This window comes from Podarcis filfolensis (genome assembly GCF_964270895.1).
Source record: "Podarcis filfolensis genome assembly, chromosome: 9".
In the NCBI taxonomy this organism is placed as follows: domain Eukaryota; kingdom Metazoa; phylum Chordata; class Lepidosauria; order Squamata; family Lacertidae; genus Podarcis; species Podarcis filfolensis.
The window spans coordinates 34,027,751-34,037,514 of record NC_139610.1 but is presented as its reverse complement, the minus strand read 5'-3'; the positions used below and the strand labels follow the sequence as shown (position 1 = coordinate 34,037,514).

Sequence of the window (9,764 nt, the reverse complement as noted above, 5' to 3'; positions counted from 1 at the left end):
CCTGTGCCTCTGGAGAACCCCTACCAGAGAGAGGAATCAAAACGAGACTAGAAAGACCCAAGTATAAAACAGCTTCCTATGGTGCTAACCATATTTGTCTTAATTCAGTGATCTGAACAACTCATCTCTTTCTTAAAAGAAGTCAAAATTACATTGATTTCCCCGTGTGATCCCAGAGAGCCTTGTTTTAGACTGATTAAAATGTAGAGCAGCTAACAATTTGCTGTATTTTCTCCCCTCCCCATGTGATGCACTGAGATGCCAGATAATTTGTTTGATAGGTGTTTGTGTTGACAATGTCAGTTTGAGTAATCAAGCTATGTTGCTGATTAAGAAGCCTTCTTGTTTGCCCTGAAAATAAATCCTCAGGTTTATCTTTCAGTGACAGATGTTTGGTTGCTGTATCACACAGCGATGGGCGAGACCTCCCTTTCTTGGCAGCCACACACGCTGCCGTGCTCTCTGAAGTCACCCTGTGTAAAAAGGCATGTCAATATTTTGCCATGAAATTCCTCTGTGGCAGTTTGATTAGGTGCCCTTCTCACACAAGTCACACAGATGACACTTTTCTGTGATGTGACACCAGGAAACTGAAGGTCATGTGAGTAACACCACATCCATCTGAAATTTGGAATAAGTCCTGTCTCTTGAAAGCTACCTGGTATGTGTGCAGAGCAGATATCTGGCAGGGCCTACCTGGTGATTACCTAAGGATACTCCATGCTGTGCCAGGGCATCCCACAGATGAGGGGCCACCACTGAAGAGGCCTTTTGTCTTGTTGGCACACAACATATGTCACTTGGTGGAGACATTAGAGAAGGGCTTCTGTTGAAGATCTCAGGGCATGGGCAGGCAAAACTGGGAAGACATGATCCTTCAGATATTATGGCCCCAGCTGTGAAGGGTCTTTAAAAGTTTTTTTTTTTTAAAAAAAACCTGCCCTGTTTTTGCTAAAGGACACAAGATTTGTGTTGTCTTACAAGAAGGAATCGCGGGGAGCAGATAAATAATATAAATCATTCTACTTGCATTCAGTGCAAGAAATATGCTTAGGTCTGTTTTATATTATGGGCTAAGGAGAATTCCCCTCCCTGCCTCTCTCCCAATCTTGCTCTCTTAGAAACATGTCATATCCCCTAAGTCCATTTTAAACAACTTTATTCTCCGTGTATTAAAGCAGGAGCAGCCTGGAAATCTTCTACCTACCCATTATTGTTTCTTGAATTTAAAAGAAATCCAAAAGCACTGGTTGTAAATACTTCCAGCTAATCCAGGCATAATGTGCCTCAAATGTTAAGCAGAGTTCAGCATTTGAATTTGCTTGAGGGTCATGGGCCATGGGGCTTTGGCATTTTATTTTCAGCATTCAGAATAGGCAACAGCATCCATGTGATTTTGAAGGTGAGAGGCAGTCACCTAGGACCCCAAATCCATGAAGATGTGCATGCAGCTAATCCACAGGGAGCTCAGCAAAGTCTAGACTTCAAAATATACTTTGGACATGCTCTCTTGCTCCTGTCAAGTTGAAAGAAGGGAAGGGAAGGCACTTGGCAGAAAAGGATGCAAGCAACAATGAAAGAAGTAGACTTGAGACACAACAATTTAAAAAAAGATTTAACCACTGGAGTCCCAGAACCAAGAAACAAAACACAGTTCTCTCTGTCTCCCAGTTTGCAAGTATATCTTCTCTTCGGTTACAGATCTGTCTAATTTTTATTATGCAATATGTAACAAAACCAGAAATTATTTCATTGCTCTTTTTACCGATTTACAATTTTAAAGGGTAAGAACATGAGACAATGGACAGATGAACATAAGATACAGATGTAAAAAAAATGTGCACAAACCTAAAAATGAGGTGGCATCCTTGAATAATATTGTTTTTTGACACAGCATGAAAAAATGAAGTACAAATTGGAAAATAGCTTGATTAATCAATAGCTTGATCAAATTCACCTTCAGGAGACAAAGGCCGGCTATGTGGTACCCTCAGCATATGCTACTCCCCCACCCCCCATATAAGAATACATTTTTGAGGTGCCTCCAGGGAGCAAGTTTCCCTTCCTCTATCTTCATGAATACAGTTGATGAATGTGTACTACATTTCAACCAACTATAAACGCACCCTTAATTGGCTATGGCGCTTGATCTTCCCTTAGAAAACTACCTGGAACAGCAGCTTGCGAGGCTAACAAGATTTCTCCGGAAATGTATAGATACCTTTTACTACACACAAATCTGTATGGAAACATTTTGCTACTGGGCAATATAATTTAAGCATTGGTAAAATAGTGTTGGGACGCGGGTGGCGCTGTGGGTTAAACTACAGAGCCTAGGACTTGCCGATCAGAAGGTCGGCGGTTCGAATCCCCGCGATGGGGTGAGCTCCCGTTGCTCGGTCCCTGCTCCTGCCAACCTAGCAGTTTGAAAGCATGTCAAAAGTGCAAGTAGATAAATAGGTACCGCTCCGGCGGGAAGGTAAACGGCGTTTCCGTGCGCTGCTCTTGTTCGCCAGAAGCGGCTTAGTCATGCTGGTCACGTGCTGGACCCGCAAGCTGTACGCCAGCTCCCTCGGCAAATAAAGCGAGATGAGCACCACAACCCCAGAGTCGGTCAAGACTGGACCTAATGGTCAGGGGTCCCTTTAAAGGTAAAGGTAAAGGGACCCCTGACCATTAGGTCCAGTCGTGGCCGACTCTGGGGTTGTGGCGCTCATCTCGCTTTACTGGCCGAGGGAGCCAGCGTACAGCTTCCGGGTCATGTGGCCAGCATGACTAAGCCAGAGCAGCGCACGGAAATGCTGTTTACCTTCCCACCGGAGTGGTACTTATTTATCTACTTGCACTTTGATGTGCTTTCGAACTGCTAGGTTGGCAGGACAGGGGTCCCTTTACCTTTACCTAAAATAGTCTTACTCAGAGTCTTTATAAAAGGAAATGATTTTCCCTTCCTGACACATGGGGGGGGGCGGTTATATATAAAAAATACAAGTTTCTTATTCAACTTATTCTTTGTAAATGCAAGTTCCAAGCATATTTAAGATGGAGGCCTTAGGACTTGTTTTCTCTTTGTGTCATAAGGGAAACCAGTTACACAGCTTTGACTGACGTTATGAGAGGGCACAAAGTTGCAGTAGTTGTGTGTTGCTAAAATATTTACAGTAATACAGACAATACATTCATATTGTGCTTTTAGAATGTACAAAGGACCTTAGGTATGGAGGACCCCTACAACACCCCTGTTAGGTAGGTAAGTATTATTGCCATATTGCAAATGTGGTAGAGGGGCTTGCCTTAGGGCAACCAGTAGCCTTTGAAGCAAGATCCTCTTTCATTGCTAGTTCAGCCTTTCTGCTAGGCAAATGTCTGTGGTTCTCTGTACAGTGGGTTGCATCTCACGCAGAAAGAAAACAAGCCTAAAACTCCATTTGTGGAATCATCCATAAGTACACCCTCTTCTCCACTACCAATAGTCCTAACCCATACATGCCTATTCAGAAATACCGTATTTTTCGCTCTATAAGACGCACCAGACCACAAGACGCACCTAGTTTTTGGAGGAGGAAAACAAGAAAAAAAATATTCTGAATCTCAGAAGCCAGAACAGCAAGAGGGATCACTGCGCAGTGAAAGCAGCAATCCCTCTTGCTGTTCTGGCTTCTGGGATAGCTGCGCAGCCTGCATTCGCTCCATAAGACGCACACACATTTCCCCTTACTTTTAAGGAGGGGAAAAGTGAGTCTTATAGAGCAAAAAATACGGTAAGTGTCATTAAGTGCAATGGGACTTATGCCCAGATTTGTATAGGATTGCACCCTTTTGCCAGGAAATTAACTTTGGGATTCAATCCTATTGAGAGTGCACCTTAGCTTTAGCTCTCACAAGTAATTCCATCTTAAGGCTGACAGAAAAATCAGGCTGTCATATGAGTTCATTTTAACAAAATTCAAAAGGTCTGTAAAATAATGCATTTATTAGGATCAGAGTTCAAGTATAGTATAGAAATCCAGTTGAGTTGTCTTGCCTAGTAATCTGTAAATTCTCCTCCTTAAGGCAAAGGGACAGTTCTTTGTCTGACAGCCAGTCTGATGTAATGTTTAGAGTTGTGGTCAACAGCATGGTTCCATGGGCACCAGTTTGCCAATTGTTACCTCCTAAGGTGTCTGCAAGAGGTCACACAAAATAGCCCGTCAAAATATACAATGTATGAGATGGTTCTTCCTGCCATTTTGTATTATACGACATACATACCATGTCAGCCATTGTGTGACTGGTACTCATGGCTCTTTCTCAAAATTCCAATACAGTGGTACCTTGGGTTACATACGCTTCAGGTTACAGGCACTTCATGTTACAGACTCCGCTAACCCAGAAATATTACCTCGGGTTAAGAACTTTGCTTCAGGATGAGAACAGAAATTGTGCAGCGGCGGCGCAGCGGTGGCAGGAGGCCGCATTAGCTAAAGTGGTGCTTCAGGTTAAGAACAGTTTCAGGTTAAGAACAGACCTCCAGAACGAATTAAGTTCTTAACCCGAGGTACCACTGTATACCCACTGGCCCCCCAAAACTGGTGACCCCTGGTTAGAGTATTGAACAAGGGAGGCTCAGATTCAAGTCCCCATCCATCTGGAAAAGTCACTGGGAAGAGAAGCATGTATATATTGCCCTAAACTCTTTAAAGGACAGGCAGGATATAAATGCAATATGGTAAATCAATAGCAATACCTATGCTGGTAGAAGAATTGTAGAACTGATGCAAGATGGTCAAGAATGTGTCACACAGAGACAGAGCAAGACTGATATTGGACGGAAATAAGTGCTTCAGTATATCTTTACATTTTTCAAAAAATATTTAATGCTAAGGAATGTGTTCCCTTTGTAGCACACAGATGGCAGATGGCATCTCAGAAGACTTTTCCATCTAAATACCCGAAATAAATAGTAAATAATGTCATTATCATTATGCAAAATCAAAATGATGAGAGGCAGTCATGGAAATAGAAGCCAGAGCTCTAAAAGCCTCTTTTTACAGAGCCAACTTTTGTCTCAGCGACATGAAAGCAAAATAAACGTTCCTTTAAAACACCACAAGTTATCTCATAATTGAAGCAATCTTTTCTGTATAGCTTGGGCAGCAACAGGAGGGGAGGGAACCCAAGGCATTTTTTGTTGTTGTTGTTCTGGAACAGTCTCAAAGGCAGAATGAGCCTGGCCTTTTGGGGCCTGAAATAACCTACACTCAGGGCAACAGTCATCACCCAGAACACAGAACAGATGGCAGCGTGGTTGCCTCACTCACACATACAGGTTACTGAGCAGATGCCTTGAGGGCTCAGTATCAATTTTTGTGTGACAAAAAAAATCATGTAGGGTTTCAGGGCAGTCTTGTACACGCTTCACCAAAAAGAAAAAGGAAAAAGGAAACAAAGGAAAGCACCTCTGCAGCAAATAAGAAAAAGTTACCAGGGAAAAGGCAAAATGTCAACCGAAAATCAAAATTAGAAACTACAATCCAGTTATTAATGCTTCACATATCACCTTCCCCGGTCCTTTTTTGTTTAAGTAGGGTACTTCCTGTTCAAATTATTGCACATTTTATTGAGGTAATGCACAGCAGTTCAAGACATGAGCATGGAAGAAATGCTATTATACATTCTCCATCTGTTTTGCTGAAAAGGTCAGCCTACCTGAGCAGCAGCCACTCACCTCTTTCAAATGCCAGCTGTTCAACATATAAAGGCAGTGACTGGAGAATGGGGGCAGAGGGAGGGAACTGAGAAAGAAAGCATAAGTGCTTAGCCTCCTCAAGTGATTGGTACCAGCCACTAAACAATGTGACGGCAGGGCAAGAATATAATCCTGTAGATTTAACTGATGTGTTGTGGTTTCAAAAACGAGCTACAAAATATGACCCAAGAATCTTGATGACAAAACACTGTAATTTGTACGGTTTAAAACTGTATTTTAGTGCAGGTTTGTCTCCTTTGATATTACAAATGAGCTAACTTAGTTAAACATGGTGGCCTTCCAGATGTTGGACTTCAATTCCCATCATCCTCAGCCAACATGGCCAATAGTCAGGGATGATGGGAGTTGTAGTCAAGAGGGTACCACATTTGCCTACTCCTGCTATAGCCCTCATTTAAGTATTCAGTCTGACCACTGACTAGTATACCTGAAGGAGCATCTCCACCCCCATTGAGGTCCTCCTCTGTGGGTCTTCTGGTGGTTCCCCCACTGTGAGAAGTGAAATTACAGGGAACCAGGCAGAAGGCCTTCTTGGTAGTGGTGCCCTCCCTGTGGAACACCCTCCCTTCAGATGTCAAAGAGATAAAGAACTACATAACTTTTAGAAGACATCTGAAGGCAGACCTGTATTAGGAAGTTTTTAATGTTTGATGTTTTACTGTTTTATATATGCTGTAAACCACCCACAGTGGCTGGGAAAACCCAGCTAGATGGGTGAGGTATAAATCATCATCATCATCATCTAAATGTTTGTACTAAATGTTTGTAAAGTGCTGGGTGCACAGATGTTCCCCAAGGCCCCCACATCCCCTGAGTCCTAGGCAGATAGTTGACAGTTAACATTTAAAATAAAAGATAGATGAGAAATTGAATTGTAAAAGTAAGCTAAGAACTGGGATGCAATTGAAACCTTTCCCCCCTACTTTGCTAGAGTGAAAATTAGGTTCAACTGCCAAGTGTCTTCCCATAATAAATAATTATTGGACAGACAGCACTTGCTTACTTCCACCAGGTTCTTTTATGGCTTGCACTCATAGAGAACATGGATTATGACTGCTGCCCAAATTATATTATAGCACCCATTTTTTTATCTGGGCAATGAGCTGATCCAGAAAAAATGAAGCACGGCTGCCCATTAGAACCAACGGGATCAATGTCCTGCTCTCCATTGTGCTCTTAGAAGGTGTGGCTATTATAAATGATACAGATGACATTGCCATCGTATGTTCTGTTCAAAATGCTGCCCCTAACTACCAGGTAAGCTGGGACCCTTCCAAAAGGAGATTTGGGTTTATACTTTCCATATTAGCTTCCTCTTCTCCCTCCCATGGGTGACTGAGGGTGTCTGAGGAGGTGAGGAGCTACCTTGGCAAGGGGTTCTTTTGGGCAGCTGTCCCATGCCTTATGACAGTCTTTGAGGAAAAGTGCATCCCCTTATTATTTTACTTTCTCATGTTGTCGTCTTGCCAGAAGCCCACAGCCCTTCCTCATGACACTGTACATCACTACACACAAGCAACTCTTGAAAGCATGCAGCCTAAAAGTATTCTATTATTAGCTCAGCAATTTCAGGTCGCTATACAAACCCTGCACAAAGCAACAGAAAAAAATGGTTAAATGCTACTATCCCCTCATGATACAGTACTTTTCTGGGAATTTCCCATATGGGGCAATTGCCAACCCTCCAGATGAACCAAAATACCCAGTTTTCCTAGTTTCTTTTTTTAAAAAGTTTCTAGCATTTGTAGAATATGAGGTATGAGGCAAAATGTACAGGCAACATTATTCATATTTTTGTGTTAGACACTAACCTGCCTTTGCCGTTCAATGTTTTGCTTGCCTTCCCCTACCTGAAAATTCCCTACAGATGCTGCAAGCAAGCCTTCCTTTACCAGCCCAAACTTACCTGGCAGTGAAGTAGTGGTAGCAGCATCAGTGCTATCTCCCCCCCCCCCCGAAATCTACCCAACTAGAATGCTGCAACAGGGCTGCTTCTTAGACCATATTGATGAGAAGCCCTAGAGAATTCTATTTCCCAGGGAACCTTGCATCTAGGACACGGATGTTGCAGCATTGTGGCACCAGAAAGAGTAAAGAAGGGCACAAGGGAGAGCAGACGCTGTGGCTTGGGATGTTTTGGAGATGTCTCTTCCCCCCTCTAGAATAGCACAACTAGCATGAGCAGGGAGAGGGTTGCAATGAATCGGTTTTTGTTTCTCTGGGATGCAGATATGCTGCTCCAAAGCCTATGCTGATGCAGAGCCAGAAGGCAGCGGGGGGGGGGGGGGAATCCTATTATGGATTGTGCAATTTTGTTGTGTCAAGCAAGCGGTAGCCTTCACTTTGGGGGCTTTTTGTAGAGCCTGCTAGTTGGTGGTGAACAATAGGTGGTTTCTTAATGGGCACTAACAGCCCATCCTCTTAGTTTTAAATTTCAAAAGCCCATTGTGTAAGGTACCTAAAAACCACTTCAACCTACAAGGTAGTAGTTAAAGGAATAACTTGTGCAGTTTTAATCTGGGTGGTAGCAAAGAGGAAGGGAATCAGTGTCAACCTTTTCCAGGTGGTTGCTAGAAAACTGTGTGGTGGGGTGTCCCACGAGAGGAGTTGTGTTTGTAGGATGCATTTCAGAACCAGGATTGGCTGAACTCAACCTATAATTTTTTTATTTCATATATTTATATTTCCATCTTTCAGGATTACTCCTTACAAAGCAGCTTACACAAATCTAACACACACACACACACACACATCAAATAAGTGGGGGGAAAGTCAGCATAACAAAATAACAGAAAACAAGTCAGCTAAAAAAATATTTTATCAATCATTTCACCACATTCAGTTCAGTGCGAATCATAAAGGCCCCCTAAGCAAAGGCATGCTTTTCCAAAGCATGCTATGTTGAACCTATGGCCCTCCCAGATGTCACTGGCCCCAACAGCCATCAGCCCCAGCCAGCAGGATCAAGTAGCCAGGTATGCTAGAAGTTGTCTTTGGCTACTTCAGGTCTCAAGCACAGGACGTTCCCAGCCCTACTTGGAGATGCTAAAGATTGACCCTGGGGTTTTCTGCATGTCGAGCTCTGCTCTGCCACCAGCTTATGGCGCTTCCATTACAACAAAAAACAGGTTTGAATCACATAGACTCTCTTGAGATGGACAGGTCGAGTAAGGGCTCCTGCTACAGGTCATATAGTCCATGTAGCTCAGCACCGTCTGTTCTGACTTGTGTCAGGATTGGTTCAGAACAGAGACACAGAGACTCAAAGTCAAGTCAGCTTTTTATTCAAGAAAACAGCATACAAGCAGAGAGCACACAGGCACAGCTGCCCTCAGTGATCAACTCTTGGCCCCTCCTGCTTCCGCCTAAACCACCTCCGCCAGGTCTCTTCCAAGCTGATGTAAACTCCAGCAGGGAGCTCCCCCCTTGGGCTTTCTGATCCTTCTGTTCAGCTACATGCAAAGCCCTGCGTGACCTTGGAGTCAAAGGGGGAGGGAGCTTACTGCAGTGGGACCGGGCAGCTGCTGCCAGGCTGGTGCAGCTTCTGTCCGCAACCTCCTCCTCTCTTTCAGGTCCAGGGTCTGAAGTCTCTTCCTCTGCACTCTCTGCCCTGCCCTTGAAGAGCCTGTTGCTTATTCTGCCTCCCTGCCTCCCTTTTTCCTCTGACCTGTCTTCAGAGTCCCACCACTACGATTCTGGGTGTGAGCCTTCCCCCTATGCTGCTTCCCTAGGGGGTTCTTTGACTGAAGCCTTCCATGACTTCTCTTCACCCGGCCAGTCCCTGGCACTTGCAACAACTCTCCAAATTCCTGGGCAGAATTTCTCCCCAGCCCTGAAACCAGATACGATTGAGGACGCCAAGTCTTGCACCAGGGACCTTTGGCATGCAGAGATTGGTCTCTGCCATTGAGCTATGGCCCAGCACAAATCCTAATTATATGTGTTATTATTACAACAAAAACTTCCAAATGTGAGTTGGCCATACGACTACTGGTCCTATGAGTTGCCATCTATT

At 43.8% G+C, this 9,764-nt stretch overlaps 1 long non-coding RNA gene across 1 annotated transcript; it reads left to right on the top strand.

Annotated features, from left to right (window-relative positions):
* Positions 1-506: 506 nt before the first annotated feature.
* On the top strand, positions 507-5,444 carry LOC310770565. The gene is made up of 3 exons (XR_014552276.1): positions 507-2,292; positions 2,935-3,505; positions 3,767-5,444. It is a non-coding gene; the product is annotated as an uncharacterized lncRNA (long non-coding RNA).
* Positions 5,445-9,764: the final 4,320 nt, after the last annotated feature.